Below are 18,273 nucleotides of genomic sequence, written 5' to 3'. Positions count from 1 at the left end.
GAGCCAAAAATCTTCGAAAATTAAAAAAATTATTTTTTTGCGAATTTCGCAAAAATTTTTATTTGAAAAGAAGGTCTTCGACGAGAGGAATCCAACGGTGTAAAATTCATTGCCGTAGCTTGCTTAATAACGGAGCTATGGCCGTTTAAAATTTTGAAATTTCAAACGGCCATAACTCCGTTATTAAGCGACTTAGAGCGATGAATTTAGCACCGTTGGATTCCTCTCGTCAAGCAGCTTCTTTTGAGCCAAAAATATTCGAAAATTAAAAAAAATATTTTTTTGCGAATGTCGCAAAAATTTTTATTTGAAAAGAAGGTCTTCGACGAGAGGAATCCAACGGTGTAAAATTCATTGCCGTAGCTTGCTTAATAACGGAGCTATGGCCGTTTAAAATTTTGAAATTTCAAACGGCCATAAGTCCGTTATTAAGCGACTTAGAGCGATACATTTAGCACCGTTGGATTCCTCTCGTCAAGCAGCTTCTTTTGAGCTAAAAATCTTCGAAAATTAAAAAAATTATTTTTTTGCGAATTTCGCAAAAATTTTTATTTGAAAAGAAGGTCTTCGACGAGAGGAATCCAACGGTGTAAAATTCATTGCCGTAGCTTGCTTAATAACGGAGCTATGGCCGTTTAAAATTTTGAAATTTCAAACGGCCATAACTCCGTTATTAAGCGACTTAGAGCGATGAATTTAGCACCGTTGGATTCCTCTCGTCAAGCAGCTTCTTTTGAGCCAAAAATCTTCGAAAATTAAAAAAATTATTTTTTTGCGAATTTCGCAAAAATTTTTATTTGAAAAGAAGGTCTTCGACGAGAGGAATCCAACGGTGTAAAATTCATTGCCGTAGCTTGCGTAATAACGGAGCTATGGCCGTTTAAAGTTTTGAAATTTCAAACGGCCATAACTCCGTTATTAAGCGACTTAGAGCGATGAATTTAGCACCGTTGGATTCCTCTCGTCAAGCAGCTTCTTTTGAGCCAAAAATCTTCGAAAATTAAAAAATTTATTTTTTTGCGAATTTCGCAAAAATTTTTATTTGAAAAGAAGCTCTTCGACGAGAGGAATCCAACGGTGTAAAATTCATTGCCGTAGCTTGCTTAATAACGGAGCTATGGCCGTTTAAAATTTTGAAATTTCAAACGGCCATAACTCCGTTATTAAGCGACTTAGAGCGATGAATTTAGCACCGTTGGATTCCTCTCGTCAAGCAGCTTCTTTTGAGCTAAAAATCTTCGAAAATTAAAAAAATTATTTTTTTGCGAATTTCGCAAAAATTTTTATTTGAAAAGAAGGTCTTCGACGGGAGGAATCCAACGGTGTAAAATTCATTGCCGTAGCTTGCTTAATAACGGAGCTATGGCCGTTTAAAATTTTGAAATTTCAAACGGCCATAACTCCGTTATTAAGCGACTTAGAGCGATGAATTTAGCACCGTTGGATTCCTCTCGTCAAGCAGCTTCTTTTGAGCCAAAAATCTTCGAAAATTAAAAAAATTATTTTTTTGCGAATTTCGCAAAAATTTTTATTTGAAAAGAAGGTCTTCGACGAGAGGAATCCAACGGTGTAAAATTCATTGCCGTAGCTTGCTTAATAACGGAGCTATGGCCGTTTAAAATTTTGAAATTTCAAACGGCCATAACTCCGTTATTAAGCGACTTAGAGCGATGAATTTAGCACCGTTGGATTCCTCTCGTCAAGCAGCTTCTTTTGAGCCAAAAATCTTCGAAAATTAAAAAAATTATTTTTTTGCGAATTTCGCAAAAATTTTTATTTGAAAAGAAGGTCTTCGACGAGAGGAATCCAACGGTGTAAAATTCATTGCCGTAGCTTGCTTAATAACGGAGCTATGGCCGTTTAAAATTTTGAAATTTCAAACGGCCATAACTCCGTTATTAAGCGACTTAGAGCGATAAATTTAGCACCGTTGGATTCCTCTCGTCAAGCAGCTTCTTTTGAGCCAAAAATCTTCGAAAATTAAAAAAAATATTTTTTTGCGAATTTCGCAAAAATTTTTATTTGAAAAGAAGGTCTTCGACGAGAGGAATCCAACGGTGTAAAATTCATTGCCGTAGCTTGCTTAATAACGGAGCTATGGCCGTTTAAAATTTTGAAATTTCAAACGGCCATAACTCCGTTATTAAGCGACTTAGAGCGATGAATTTAGCACCGTTGGATTCCTCTCGTCAAGCAGCTTCTTTTGAGCCAAAAATCTTCGAAAATTAAAAAAATTATTTTTTTGCGAATTTCGCAAAAATTTTTATTTGAAAAGAAGGTCTTCGACGAGAGGAATCCAACGGTGTAAAATTCATTGCCGTAGCTTGCTTAATAACGGAGCTATGGCCGTTTAAAGTTTTGAAATTTCAAACGGCCATAACTCCGTTATTAAGCGACTTAGAGCGATGAATTTAGCACCGTTGGATTCCTCTCGTCAAGCAGCTTCTTTTGAGCTAAAAATCTTCGAAAATTAAAAAAATTATTTTTTTGCGAATTTCGCAAAAATTTTTATTTGAAAAGAAGGTCTTCGACGAGAGGAATCCAACGGTGTAAAATTCATTGCCGTAGCTTGCTTAATAACGGAGCTATGGCCGTTTAAAATTTTGAAATTTCAAACGGCCATAACTCCGTTATTAAGCGACTTAGAGCGATGAATTTAGCACCGTTGGATTCCTCTCGTCAAGCAGCTTCTTTTGAGCCAAAAATCTTCGAAAATTAAAAAAATTATTTTTTTGCGAATTTCGCAAAAATTTTTATTTGAAAAGAAGGTCTTCGACGAGAGGAATCCAACGGTGTAAAATTCATTGCCGTAGCTTGCTTAATAACGGAGCTATGGCCGTTTAAAGTTTTGAAATTTCAAACGGCCATAACTCCGTTATTAAGCGACTTAGAGCGATGAATTTAGCACCGTTGGATTCCTCTCGTCAAGCAGCTTCTTTTGAACTAAAAATCTTCGAAAATTTAAAAAAATATTTTTTTGCGAATTTCGCAAAAATTTTTATTTGAAAAGAAGGTCTTTGACGAGAGGAATCCAACGGTGTAAAATTCATTGCCATAGCTTGCTTAATAACGGAGCTATGGCCGTTTAAAGTTTTGAAATTTCAAACGGCCATAACTCCGTTATTAAGCGACTTAGAGCGATGAATTTAGCACCGTTGGATTCCTCTCGTCAAGCAGCTTCTTTTGAGCCAAAAATCTTCGAAAATTAAAAAAATTATTTTTTTGCGAATTTCGCAAAAATTTTTATTTGAAAAGAAGGTCTTCGACGAGAGGAATCCAACGGTGTAAAATTCATTGCCGTAGCTTGCTTAATAACGGAGCTATGGCCGTTTAAAGTTTTGAAATTTCAAACGGCCATAACTCCGTTATTAAGCGACTTAGAGCGATGAATTTAGCACCGTTGGATTCCTCTCGTCAAGCAGCTTCTTTTGAGCTAAAAATCTTCGAAAATTAAAAAAATTATTTTTTTGCGAATTTCGCAAAAATTTTTATTTGAAAAGAAGGTCTTCGACGAGAGGAATCCAACGGTGTAAAATTCATTGCCGTAGCTTGCTTAATAACGGAGCTATGGCCGTTTAAAATTTTGAAATTTCAAACGGCCATAACTCCGTTATTAAGCGACTTAGAGCGATGAATTTAGCACCGTTGGATTCCTCTCGTCAAGCAGCTTCTTTTGAGCCAAAAATCTTCGAAAATTAAAAAAAATATTTTTTTGCGAATTTCGCAAAAATTTTTATTTGAAAAGAAGGTCTTCGACGAGAGGAATCCAACGGTGTAAAATTCATTGCCGTAGCTTGCTTAATAACGGAGCTATGGCCGTTTAAAGTTTTGAAATTTCAAACGGCCATAACTCCGTTATTAAGCGACTTAGAGCGATGAATTTAGCACCGTTGGATTCCTCTCGTCAAGCAGCTTCTTTTGAACTAAAAATCTTCGAAAATTTAAAAAAATATTTTTTTGCGAATTTCGCAAAAATTTTTATTTGAAAAGAAGGTCTTTGACGAGAGGAATCCAACGGTGTAAAATTCATTGCCATAGCTTGCTTAATAACGGAGCTATGGCCGTTTAAAGTTTTGAAATTTCAAACGGCCATAACTCCGTTATTAAGCGACTTAGAGCGATGAATTTAGCACCGTTGGATTCCTCTCGTCAAGCAGCTTCTTTTGAGCCAAAAATCTTCGAAAATTAAAAAAATTATTTTTTTGCGAATTTCGCAAAAATTTTTAATTGAAAAGAAGGTCTTCGACGAGAGGAATCCAACGGTGTAAAATTCATTGCCGTAGCTTGCTTAATAACGGAGCTATGGCCGTTTAAAATTTTGAAATTTCAAACGGCCATAACTCCGTTATTAAGCGACTTAGAGCGATGAATTTAGCACCGTTGGATTCCTCTCGTCAAGTAGCTTCTTTTGAGCCATAAATCTTCGAAAATTAAAAAATTTATTTTTTTGCGAATTTCGCAAAAATTTTTATTTGAAAAGAAGCTCTTCGACGAGAGGAATCCAACGGTGTAAAATTCATTGCCGTGGCTTGCGTAATAACGGAGCTATGGCCGTTTAAAGTTTTGAAATTTCAAACGGCCATAACTCCGTTATTAAGCGACTTAGAGCGATGAATTTAGCACCGTTGGATTCCTCTCGTCAAGCAGCTTCTTTTGAGCCAAAAATCTTCGAAAATTAAAAAAATTATTTTTTTGCGAATTTCGCAAAAATTTTTATTTGAAAAGAAGCTCTTTGACGAGAGGAATCCAACGGTGTAAAATTCATTGCCCTAGCTTGCTTAATAACGGAGCTATGGCCGTTTAAAGTTTTAAAATTTCAAACGGCCATAACTCCGTTATTAAGCGACTTAGAGCGATGAATTTAGCACCGTTGAGTTCCTCTCGTTAAGCAGCTTCTTTTGAGCTAAAAATCTTCGAAAATTAAAAAAAATATTTTTTTGCGAATTTCGCAAAAAATTTTATTTGAAAAGAAGCTCTTTGACGAGAGGAATCCAACGGTGTAAAATTCATTGCCCTAGCTTGCTTAATAACGGAGCTATGGCCGTTTAAAGTTTTAAAATTTCAAACGGCCATAACTCCGTTATTAAGCGACTTAGAGCGATGAATTTAGCACCGTTGGATTCCTCTCGTTAAGCAGCTTCTTTTGAGCTAAAAATCTTCGAAAATTAAAAAAAATATTTTTTTGCGAATTTCGCAAAAATTTTTATTTGAAAAGAAGCTCTTTGACGAGAGGAATCCAACGGTGTAAAATTCATTGCCCTAGCTTGCTTAATAACGGAGCTATGGCCGTTTAAAGTTTTAAAATTTCAAACGGCCATAACTCCGTTATTAAGCGACTTAGAGCGATGAATTTAGCACCGTTGGATTCCTCTCGTCAAGCAGCTTCTTTTGAGCTAAAAATCTTCGAAAATTAAAAAAATTATTTTTTTGCGAATTTCGCAAAAATTTTTGTTTGAAAAGAAGCTCTTCGACGAGAGGAATCCAACGGTGTAAAATTCATTGCCGTAGCTTGCGTAATAACGGAGCTATGGCCGTTTAAAATTTTGAAATTTCAAACGGCCATAACTCCGTTATTAAGCGACTTAGAGCGATGAATTTAGCACCGTTGGATTCCTCTCGTCAAGCAGCTTCTTTTGAGCCAAAAATCTTCGAAAATTAAAAAAATTATTTTTTTTTGAATTTCGCAAAAATTTTTATTTGAAAAGAAGGTCTTCGATGAGAGGAATCCAACGGTGTAAAATTCATTGCCGTAGCTTGCGTAATAACGGAGCTATGGCCGTTTAAAGTTTTGAAATTTCAAACGGCCATAACTCCGTTATTAAGCGACTTAGAGCGATGAATTTAGCACCGTTGGATTCCTCTCGTCAAGCAGCTTCTTTTGAGCCAAAAATCTTCGAAAATTAAAAAAATTATTTTTTTGCGAATTTCGCAAAAATTTTTATTTGAAAAGAAGGTCTTCGACGAGAGGAATCCAACGGTGTAAAATTCATTGCCGTAGCTTGCTTAATAACGGAGCTATGGCCGTTTAAAATTTTGAAATTTCAAACGGCCATAACTCCGTTATTAAGCGACTTAGAGCGATGAATTTAGCACCGTTGGATTCCTCTCGTCAAGCAGCTTCTTTTGAGCCAAAAATCTTCGAAAATTAAAAAAATTATTTTTTTGCGAATGTCGCAAAAATTTTTATTTGAAAAGAAGGTCTTCAACGAGAGGAATCCAACGGTGTAAAATTCATTGCCGTAGCTTGCTTAATAACGGAGCTATGGCCGTTTAAAATTTTGAAATTTCAAACGGCCGTAAGTCCGTTATTAAGCGACTTAGAGCGATACATTTAGCACCGTTGGATTCCTCTCGTCAAGCAGCTTCTTTTGAGCTAAAAATCTTCGAAAATTAAAAAAATTATTTTTTTGCGAATTTCGCAAAAATTTTTATTTGAAAAGAAGGTCTTCGACGAGAGGAATCCAACGGTGTAAAATTCATTGCCGTAGCTTGCTTAATAACGGAGCTATGGCCGTTTAAAATTTTGAAATTTCAAACGGCCATAACTCCGTTATTAAGCGACTTAGAGCGATGAATTTAGCACCGTTGGATTCCTCTCGTCAAGCAGCTTCTTTTGAGCCAAAAATCTTCGAAAATTAAAAAAATTATTTTTTTGCGAATTTCGCAAAAATTTTTATTTGAAAAGAAGGTCTTCGACGAGAGGAATCCAACGGTGTAAAATTCATTGCCGTAGCTTGCGTAATAACGGAGCTATGGCCGTTTAAAGTTTTGAAATTTCAAACGGCCATAACTCCGTTATTAAGCGACTTAGAGCGATGAATTTAGCACCGTTGGATTCCTCTCGTCAAGCAGCTTCTTTTGAGCCAAAAATCTTCGAAAATTAAAAAATTTATTTTTTTGCGAATTTCGCAAAAATTTTTATTTGAAAAGAAGCTCTTCGACGAGAGGAATCCAACGGTGTAAAATTCATTGCCGTAGCTTGCTTAATAACGGAGCTATGGCCGTTTAAAATTTTGAAATTTCAAACGGCCATAACTCCGTTATTAAGCGACTTAGAGCGATGAATTTAGCACCGTTGGATTCCTCTCGTCAAGCAGCTTCTTTTGAGCCAAAAATCTTCGAAAATTAAAAAAATTATTTTTTTGCGAATTTCGCAAAAATTTTTATTTGAAAAGAAGCTCTTTGACGAGAGGAATCCAACGGTGTAAAATTCATTGCCCTAGCTTGCTTAATAACGGAGCTATGGCCGTTTAAAGTTTTAAAATTTCAAACGGCCATAACTCCGTTATTAAGCGACTTAGAGCGATGAATTTAGCACCGTTGAGTTCCTCTCGTTAAGCAGCTTCTTTTGAGCTAAAAATCTTCGAAAATTAAAAAAAATATTTTTTTGCGAATTTCGCAAAAAATTTTATTTGAAAAGAAGCTCTTTGACGAGAGGAATCCAACGGTGTAAAATTCATTGCCCTAGCTTGCTTAATAACGGAGCTATGGCCGTTTAAAGTTTTAAAATTTCAAACGGCCATAACTCCGTTATTAAGCGACTTAGAGCGATGAATTTAGCACCGTTGGATTCCTCTCGTCAAGCAGCTTCTTTTGAGCTAAAAATCTTCGAAAATTAAAAAAATTATTTTTTTGCGAATTTCGCAAAAATTTTTATTTGAAAAGAAGCTCTTCGACGAGAGGAATCCAACGGTGTAAAATTCATTGCCGTAGCTTGCGTAATAACGGAGCTATGGCCGTTTAAAATTTTGAAATTTCAAACGGCCATAACTCCGTTATTAAGCGACTTAGAGCGATGAATTTAGCACCGTTGGATTCCTCTCGTCAAGCAGCTTCTTTTGAGCCAAAAATCTTCGAAAATTAAAAAAATTATTTTTTTTTGAATTTCGCAAAAATTTTTATTTGAAAAGAAGGTCTTCGATGAGAGGAATCCAACGGTGTAAAATTCATTGCCGTAGCTTGCGTAATAACGGAGCTATGGCCGTTTAAAGTTTTGAAATTTCAAACGGCCATAACTCCGTTATTAAGCGACTTAGAGCGATGAATTTAGCACCGTTGGATTCCTCTCGTCAAGCAGCTTCTTTTGAGCCAAAAATCTTCGAAAATTAAAAAAATTATTTTTTTGCGAATGTCGCAAAAATTTTTATTTGAAAAGAAGGTCTTCGACGAGAGGAATCCAACGGTGTAAAATTCATTGCCGTAGCTTGCTTAATAACGGAGCTATGGCCGTTTAAAATTTTGAAATTTCAAACGGCCATAAGTCCGTTATTAAGCGACTTAGAGCGATACATTTAGCACCGTTGGATTCCTCTCGTCAAGCAGCTTCTTTTGAGCTAAAAATCTTCGAAAATTAAAAAAATTATTTTTTTGCGAATTTCGCAAAAATTTTTATTTGAAAAGAAGGTCTTCGACGAGAGGAATCCAACGGTGTAAAATTCATTGCCGTAGCTTGCTTAATAACGGAGCTATGGCCGTTTAAAATTTTGAAATTTCAAACGGCCATAACTCCGTTATTAAGCGACTTAGAGCGATGAATTTAGCACCGTTGGATTCCTCTCGTCAAGCAGCTTCTTTTGAGCCAAAAATCTTCGAAAATTAAAAAAATTATTTTTTTGCGAATTTCGCAAAAATTTTTATTTGAAAAGAAGGTCTTCGACGAGAGGAATCCAACGGTGTAAAATTCATTGCCGTAGCTTGCTTAATAACGGAGCTATGGCCGTTTAAAATTTTGAAATTTCAAACGGCCATAACTCCGTTATTAAGCGACTTAGAGCGATGAATTTAGCACCGTTGGATTCCTCTCGTCAAGCAGCTTCTTTTGAGCCTGAAATCTTCGAAAATTAAAAAAATTATTTTTTTGCGAATTTCGCAAAAATTTTTATTTGAAAAGAAGGTCTTCGACGAGAGGAATCCAACGGTGTAAAATTCATTGCCGTAGCTTGCTTAATAACGGAGCTATGGCCGTTTAAAATTTTGAAATTTCAAACGGCCATAACTCCGTTATTAAGCGACTTAGAGCGATAAATTTAGCACCGTTGGATTCCTCTCGTCAAGCAGCTTCTTTTGAGCCAAAAATCTTCGAAAAATAAAAAAAATATTTTTTTGCGAATTTCGCAAAAATTTTTATTTGAAAAGAAGGTCTTCGACGAGAGGAATCCAACGGTGTAAAATTCATTGCCGTAGCTTGCTTAATAACGGAGCTATGGCCGTTTAAAATTTTGAAATTTCAAACGGCCATAACTCCGTTATTAAGCGACTTAGAGCGATGAATTTAGCACCGTTGGATTCCTCTCGTCAAGCAGCTTCTTTTGAGCCAAAAATCTTCGAAAATTAAAAAAATTATTTTTTTGCGAATTTCGCAAAAATTTTTATTTGAAAAGAAGGTCTTCGACGAGAGGAATCCAACGGTGTAAAATTCATTGCCGTAGCTTGCGTAATAACGGAGCTATGGCCGTTTAAAGTTTTGAAATTTCAAACGGCCATAACTCCGTTATTAAGCGACTTAGAGCGATGAATTTAGCACCGTTGGATTCCTCTCGTCAAGCAGCTTCTTTTGAGCCAAAAATCTTCGAAAATTAAAAAATTTATTTTTTTGCGAATTTCGCAAAAATTTTTATTTGAAAAGAAGCTCTTCGACGAGAGGAATCCAACGGTGTAAAATTCATTGCCGTAGCTTGCTTAATAACGGAGCTATGGCCGTTTAAAATTTTGAAATTTCAAACGGCCATAACTCCGTTATTAAGCGACTTAGAGCGATGAATTTAGCACCGTTGGATTCCTCTCGTCAAGCAGCTTCTTTTGAGCTAAAAATCTTCGAAAATTAAAAAAATTATTTTTTTGCGAATTTCGCAAAAATTTTTATTTGAAAAGAAGGTCTTCGACGGGAGGAATCCAACGGTGTAAAATTCATTGCCGTAGCTTGCTTAATAACGGAGCTATGGCCGTTTAAAATTTTGAAATTTCAAACGGCCATAACTCCGTTATTAAGCGACTTAGAGCGATGAATTTAGCACCGTTGGATTCCTCTCGTCAAGCAGCTTCTTTTGAGCCAAAAATCTTCGAAAATTAAAAAAATTATTTTTTTGCGAATTTCGCAAAAATTTTTATTTGAAAAGAAGGTCTTCGACGAGAGGAATCCAACGGTGTAAAATTCATTGCCGTAGCTTGCTTAATAACGGAGCTATGGCCGTTTAAAATTTTGAAATTTCAAACGGCCATAACTCCGTTATTAAGCGACTTAGAGCGATGAATTTAGCACCGTTGGATTCCTCTCGTCAAGCAGCTTCTTTTGAGCCAAAAATCTTCGAAAATTAAAAAAATTATTTTTTTGCGAATTTCGCAAAAATTTTTATTTGAAAAGAAGGTCTTCGACGAGAGGAATCCAACGGTGTAAAATTCATTGCCGTAGCTTGCTTAATAACGGAGCTATGGCCGTTTAAAGTTTTGAAATTTCAAACGGCCATAACTCCGTTATTAAGCGACTTAGAGCGATGAATTTAGCACCGTTGGATTCCTCTCGTCAAGCAGCTTCTTTTGAACTAAAAATCTTCGAAAATTTAAAAAAATATTTTTTTGCGAATTTCGCAAAAATTTTTATTTGAAAAGAAGGTCTTTGACGAGAGGAATCCAACGGTGTAAAATTCATTGCCATAGCTTGCTTAATAACGGAGCTATGGCCGTTTAAAGTTTTGAAATTTCAAACGGCCATAACTCCGTTATTAAGCGACTTAGAGCGATGAATTTAGCACCGTTGGATTCCTCTCGTCAAGCAGCTTCTTTTGAGCCAAAAATCTTCGAAAATTAAAAAAATTATTTTTTTGCGAATTTCGCAAAAATTTTTATTTGAAAAGAAGGTCTTCGACGAGAGGAATCCAACGGTGTAAAATTCATTGCCGTAGCTTGCTTAATAACGGAGCTATGGCCGTTTAAAGTTTTGAAATTTCAAACGGCCATAACTCCGTTATTAAGCGACTTAGAGCGATGAATTTAGCACCGTTGGATTCCTCTCGTCAAGCAGCTTCTTTTGAGCTAAAAATCTTCGAAAATTAAAAAAATTATTTTTTTGCGAATTTCGCAAAAATTTTTATTTGAAAAGAAGGTCTTCGACGAGAGGAATCCAACGGTGTAAAATTCATTGCCGTAGCTTGCTTAATAACGGAGCTATGGCCGTTTAAAATTTTGAAATTTCAAACGGCCATAACTCCGTTATTAAGCGACTTAGAGCGATGAATTTAGCACCGTTGGATTCCTCTCGTCAAGCAGCTTCTTTTGAGCCAAAAATCTTCGAAAATTAAAAAAAATATTTTTTTGCGAATTTCGCAAAAATTTTTATTTGAAAAGAAGGTCTTCGACGAGAGGAATCCAACGGTGTAAAATTCATTACCGTAGCTTGCTTAATAACGGAGCTATGGCCGTTTAAAGTTTTGAAATTTCAAACGGCCATAACTCCGTTATTAAGCGACTTAGAGCGATGAATTTAGCACCGTTGGATTCCTCTCGTCAAGCAGCTTCTTTTGAACTAAAAATCTTCGAAAATTTAAAAAAATATTTTTTTGCGAATTTCGCAAAAATTTTTATTTGAAAAGAAGGTCTTTGACGAGAGGAATCCAACGGTGTAAAATTCATTGCCATAGCTTGCTTAATAACGGAGCTATGGCCGTTTAAAGTTTTGAAATTTCAAACGGCCATAACTCCGTTATTAAGCGACTTAGAGCGATGAATTTAGCACCGTTGGATTCCTCTCGTCAAGCAGCTTCTTTTGAGCCAAAAATCTTCGAAAATTAAAAAAATTATTTTTTTGCGAATTTCGCAAAAATTTTTAATTGAAAAGAAGGTCTTCGACGAGAGGAATCCAACGGTGTAAAATTCATTGCCGTAGCTTGCTTAATAACGGAGCTATGGCCGTTTAAAATTTTGAAATTTCAAACGGCCATAACTCCGTTATTAAGCGACTTAGAGCGATGAATTTAGCACCGTTGGATTCCTCTCGTCAAGTAGCTTCTTTTGAGCCAAAAATCTTCGAAAATTAAAAAATTTATTTTTTTGCGAATTTCGCAAAAATTTTTATTTGAAAAGAAGCTCTTCGACGAGAGGAATCCAACGGTGTAAAATTCATTGCCGTGGCTTGCGTAATAACGGAGCTATGGCCGTTTAAAGTTTTGAAATTTCAAACGGCCATAACTCCGTTATTAAGCGACTTAGAGCGATGAATTTAGCACCGTTGGATTCCTCTCGTCAAGCAGCTTCTTTTGAGCCAAAAATCTTCGAAAATTAAAAAAATTATTTTTTTGCGAATTTCGCAAAAATTTTTATTTGAAAAGAAGCTCTTTGACGAGAGGAATCCAACGGTGTAAAATTCATTGCCCTAGCTTGCTTAATAACGGAGCTATGGCCGTTTAAAGTTTTAAAATTTCAAACGGCCATAACTCCGTTATTAAGCGACTTAGAGCGATGAATTTAGCACCGTTGAGTTCCTCTCGTTAAGCAGCTTCTTTTGAGCTAAAAATCTTCGAAAATTAAAAAAAATATTTTTTTGCGAATTTCGCAAAAAATTTTATTTGAAAAGAAGCTCTTTGACGAGAGGAATCCAACGGTGTAAAATTCATTGCCCTAGCTTGCTTAATAACGGAGCTATGGCCGTTTAAAGTTTTAAAATTTCAAACGGCCATAACTCCGTTATTAAGCGACTTAGAGCGATGAATTTAGCACCGTTGGATTCCTCTCGTTAAGCAGCTTCTTTTGAGCTAAAAATCTTCGAAAATTAAAAAAAATATTTTTTTGCGAATTTCGCAAAAATTTTTATTTGAAAAGAAGCTCTTTGACGAGAGGAATCCAACGGTGTAAAATTCATTGCCCTAGCTTGCTTAATAACGGAGCTATGGCCGTTTAAAGTTTTAAAATTTCAAACGGCCATAACTCCGTTATTAAGCGACTTAGAGCGATGAATTTAGCACCGTTGGATTCCTCTCGTCAAGCAGCTTCTTTTGAGCTAAAAATCTTCGAAAATTAAAAAAATTATTTTTTTGCGAATTTCGCAAAAATTTTTGTTTGAAAAGAAGCTCTTCGACGAGAGGAATCCAACGGTGTAAAATTCATTGCCGTAGCTTGCGTAATAACGGAGCTATGGCCGTTTAAAATTTTGAAATTTCAAACGGCCATAACTCCGTTATTAAGCGACTTAGAGCGATGAATTTAGCACCGTTGGATTCCTCTCGTCAAGCAGCTTCTTTTGAGCCAAAAATCTTCGAAAATTAAAAAAATTATTTTTTTTTGAATTTCGCAAAAATTTTTATTTGAAAAGAAGGTCTTCGATGAGAGGAATCCAACGGTGTAAAATTCATTGCCGTAGCTTGCGTAATAACGGAGCTATGGCCGTTTAAAGTTTTGAAATTTCAAACGGCCATAACTCCGTTATTAAGCGACTTAGAGCGATGAATTTAGCACCGTTGGATTCCTCTCGTCAAGCAGCTTCTTTTGAGCCAAAAATCTTCGAAAATTAAAAAAATTATTTTTTTGCGAATTTCGCAAAAATTTTTATTTGAAAAGAAGGTCTTCGACGAGAGGAATCCAACGGTGTAAAATTCATTGCCGTAGCTTGCTTAATAACGGAGCTATGGCCGTTTAAAATTTTGAAATTTCAAACGGCCATAACTCCGTTATTAAGCGCCTTAGAGCGATGAATTTAGCACCGTTGGATTCCTCTCGTCAAGCAGCTTCTTTTGAGCCAAAAATCTTCGAAAATTAAAAAAATTATTTTTTTGCGAATGTCGCAAAAATTTTTATTTGAAAAGAAGGTCTTCGACGAGAGGAATCCAACGGTGTAAAATTCATTGCCGTAGCTTGCTTAATAACGGAGCTATGGCCGTTTAAAATTTTGAAATTTCAAACGGCCATAAGTCCGTTATTAAGCGACTTAGAGCGATACATTTAGCACCGTTGGATTCCTCTCGTCAAGCAGCTTCTTTTGAGCCAAAAATCTTCGAAAATTAAAAAAATTATTTTTTTGCGAATTTCGCAAAAATTTTTATTTGAAAAGAAGGTCTTCGACGAGAGGAATCCAACGGTGTAAAATTCATTGCCGTAGCTTGCTTAATAACGGAGCTATGGCCGTTTAAAATTTTGAAATTTCAAACGGCCATAACTCCGTTATTAAGCGCCTTAGAGCGATGAATTTAGCACCGTTGGATTCCTCTCGTCAAGCAGCTTCTTTTGAGCCAAAAATCTTCGAAAATTAAAAAAATTATTTTTTTGCGAATTTCGCAAAAATTTTTATTTGAAAAGAAGCTCTTTGACGAGAGGAATCCAACGGTGTAAAATTCATTGCCCTAGCTTGCTTAATAACGGAGCTATGGCCGTTTAAAGTTTTAAAATTTCAAACGGCCATAACTCCGTTATTAAGCGACTTAGAGCGATGAATTTAGCACCGTTGAGTTCCTCTCGTTAAGCAGCTTCTTTTGAGCTAAAAATCTTCGAAAATTAAAAAAAATATTTTTTTGCGAATTTCGCAAAAAATTTTATTTGAAAAGAAGCTCTTTGACGAGAGGAATCCAACGGTGTAAAATTCATTGCCCTAGCTTGCTTAATAACGGAGCTATGGCCGTTTAAAGTTTTAAAATTTCAAACGGCCATAACTCCGTTATTAAGCGACTTAGAGCGATGAATTTAGCACCGTTGGATTCCTCTCGTTAAGCAGCTTCTTTTGAGCTAAAAATCTTCGAAAATTAAAAAAAATATTTTTTTGCGAATTTCGCAAAAATTTTTATTTGAAAAGAAGCTCTTTGACGAGAGGAATCCAACGGTGTAAAATTCATTGCCCTAGCTTGCTTAATAACGGAGCTATGGCCGTTTAAAGTTTTAAAATTTCAAACGGCCATAACTCCGTTATTAAGCGACTTAGAGCGATGAATTTAGCACCGTTGGATTCCTCTCGTCAAGCAGCTTCTTTTGAGCCAAAAATCTTCGAAAATTAAAAAAATTATTTTTTTGCGAATTTCGCAAAAATTTTTATTTGAAAAGAAGGTCTTCGACGAGAGGAATCCAACGGTGTAAAATTCATTGCCGTAGCTTGCTTAATAACGGAGCTATGGCCGTTTAAAATTTTGAAATTTCAAACGGCCATAACTCCGTTATTAAGCGCCTTAGAGCGATGAATTTAGCACCGTTGGATTCCTCTCGTCAAGCAGCTTCTTTTGAGCCAAAAATCTTCGAAAATTAAAAAAATTATTTTTTTGCGAATGTCGCAAAAATTTTTATTTGAAAAGAAGGTCTTCGACGAGAGGAATCCAACGGTGTAAAATTCATTGCCGTAGCTTGCTTAATAACGGAGCTATGGCCGTTTAAAATTTTGAAATTTCAAACGGCCATAAGTCCGTTATTAAGCGACTTAGAGCGATACATTTAGCACCGTTGGATTCCTCTCGTCAAGCAGCTTCTTTTGAGCCAAAAATCTTCGAAAATTAAAAAAATTATTTTTTTGCGAATTTCGCAAAAATTTTTATTTGAAAAGAAGGTCTTCGACGAGAGGAATCCAACGGTGTAAAATTCATTGCCGTAGCTTGCTTAATAACGGAGCTATGGCCGTTTAAAATTTTGAAATTTCAAACGGCCATAACTCCGTTATTAAGCGCCTTAGAGCGATGAATTTAGCACCGTTGGATTCCTCTCGTCAAGCAGCTTCTTTTGAGCCAAAAATCTTCGAAAATTAAAAAAATTATTTTTTTGCGAATTTCGCAAAAATTTTTATTTGAAAAGAAGCTCTTTGACGAGAGGAATCCAACGGTGTAAAATTCATTGCCCTAGCTTGCTTAATAACGGAGCTATGGCCGTTTAAAGTTTTAAAATTTCAAACGGCCATAACTCCGTTATTAAGCGACTTAGAGCGATGAATTTAGCACCGTTGAGTTCCTCTCGTTAAGCAGCTTCTTTTGAGCTAAAAATCTTCGAAAATTAAAAAAAATATTTTTTTGCGAATTTCGCAAAAAATTTTATTTGAAAAGAAGCTCTTTGACGAGAGGAATCCAACGGTGTAAAATTCATTGCCCTAGCTTGCTTAATAACGGAGCTATGGCCGTTTAAAGTTTTAAAATTTCAAACGGCCATAACTCCGTTATTAAGCGACTTAGAGCGATGAATTTAGCACCGTTGGATTCCTCTCGTCAAGCAGCTTCTTTTGAGCTAAAAATCTTCGAAAATTAAAAAAATTATTTTTTTGCGAATTTCGCAAAAATTTTTGTTTGAAAAGAAGCTCTTCGACGAGAGGAATCCAACGGTGTAAAATTCATTGCCGTAGCTTGCGTAATAACGGAGCTATGGCCGTTTAAAATTTTGAAATTTCAAACGGCCATAACTGCGTTATTAAGCGACTTAGAGCGATGAATTTAGCACCGTTGGATTCCTCTCGTCAAGCAGCTTCTTTTGAGCCAAAAATCTTCGAAAATTAAAAAAAATATTTTTTTTTGAATTTCGCAAAAATTTTTATTTGAAAAGAAGGTCTTCGATGAGAGGAATCCAACGGTGTAAAATTCATTGCCGTAGCTTGCGTAATAACGGAGCTATGGCCGTTTAAAGTTTTGAAATTTCAAACGGCCATAACTCCGTTATTAAGCGACTTAGAGCGATGAATTTAGCACCGTTGGATTCCTCTCGTCAAGCAGCTTCTTTTGAGCCAAAAATCTTCGAAAATTAAAAAAATTATTTTTTTGCGAATTTCGCAAAAATTTTTATTTGAAAAGAAGGTCTTCGACGAGAGGAATCCAACGGTGTAAAATTCATTGCCGTAGCTTGCTTAATAACGGAGCTATGGCCGTTTAAAATTTTGAAATTTCAAACGGCCATAACTCCGTTATTAAGCGACTTAGAGCGATGAATTTAGCACCGTTGGATTCCTCTCGTCAAGCAGCTTCTTTTGAGCCAAAAATCTTCGAAAATTAAAAAAATTATTTTTTTGCGAATGTCGCAAAAATTTTTATTTGAAAAGAAGGTCTTCGACGAGAGGAATCCAACGGTGTAAAATTCATTGCCGTAGCTTGCTTAATAACGGAGCTATGGCCGTTTAAAATTTTGAAATTTCAAACGGCCATAAGTCCGTTATTAAGCGACTTAGAGCGATACATTTAGCACCGTTGGATTCCTCTCGTCAAGCAGCTTCTTTTGAGCTAAAAATCTTCGAAAATTAAAAAAATTATTTTTTTGCGAATTTCGCAAAAATTTTTGTTTGAAAAGAAGCTCTTCGACGAGAGGAATCCAACGGTGTAAAATTCATTGCCGTAGCTTGCGTAATAACGGAGCTATGGCCGTTTAAAATTTTGAAATTTCAAACGGCCATAACTGCGTTATTAAGCGACTTAGAGCGATGAATTTAGCACCGTTGGATTCCTCTCGTCAAGCAGCTTCTTTTGAGCCAAAAATCTTCGAAAATTAAAAAAATTATTTTTTTTTGAATTTCGCAAAAATTTTTATTTGAAAAGAAGGTCTTCGATGAGAGGAATCCAACGGTGTAAAATTCATTGCCGTAGCTTGCGTAATAACGGAGCTATGGCCGTTTAAAGTTTTGAAATTTCAAACGGCCATAACTCCGTTATTAAGCGACTTAGAGCGATGAATTTAGCACCGTTGGATTCCTCTCGTCAAGCAGCTTCTTTTGAGCCAAAAATCTTCGAAAATTAAAAAAATTATTTTTTTGCGAATTTCGCAAAAATTTTTATTTGAAAAGAAGGTCTTCGACGAGAGGAATCCAACGGTGTAAAATTCATTGCCGTAGCTTGCTTAATAACGGAGCTATGGCCGTTTAAAATTTTGAAATTTCAAACGGCCATAACTCCGTTATTAAGCGACTTAGAGCGATGAATTTAGCACCGTTGGATTCCTCTCGTCAAGCAGCTTCTTTTGAGCCAAAAATCTTCGAAAATTAAAAAAATTATTTTTTTGCGAATGTCGCAAAAATTTTTATTTGAAAAGAAGGTCTTCGACGAGAGGAATCCAACGGTGTAAAATTCATTGCCGTAGCTTGCTTAATAACGGAGCTATGGCCGTTTAAAATTTTGAAATTTCAAACGGCCATAAGTCCGTTATTAAGCGACTTAGAGCGATACATTTAGCACCGTTGGATTCCTCTCGTCAAGCAGCTTCTTTTGAGCTAAAAATCTTCGAAAATTAAAAAAATTATTTTTTTGCGAATTTCGCAAAAATTTTTATTTGAAAAGAAGGTCTTCGACGAGAGGAATCCAACGGTGTAAAATTCATTGCCGTAGCTTGCTTAATAACGGAGCTATGGCC

This window comes from Tenebrio molitor, chromosome 4 (assembly GCF_963966145.1).
Source record: "Tenebrio molitor chromosome 4, icTenMoli1.1, whole genome shotgun sequence".
In the NCBI taxonomy this organism is placed as follows: Eukaryota; Metazoa; Arthropoda; class Insecta; order Coleoptera; family Tenebrionidae; genus Tenebrio; species Tenebrio molitor.
Note: the sequence above shows the minus strand (reverse complement) of the source record.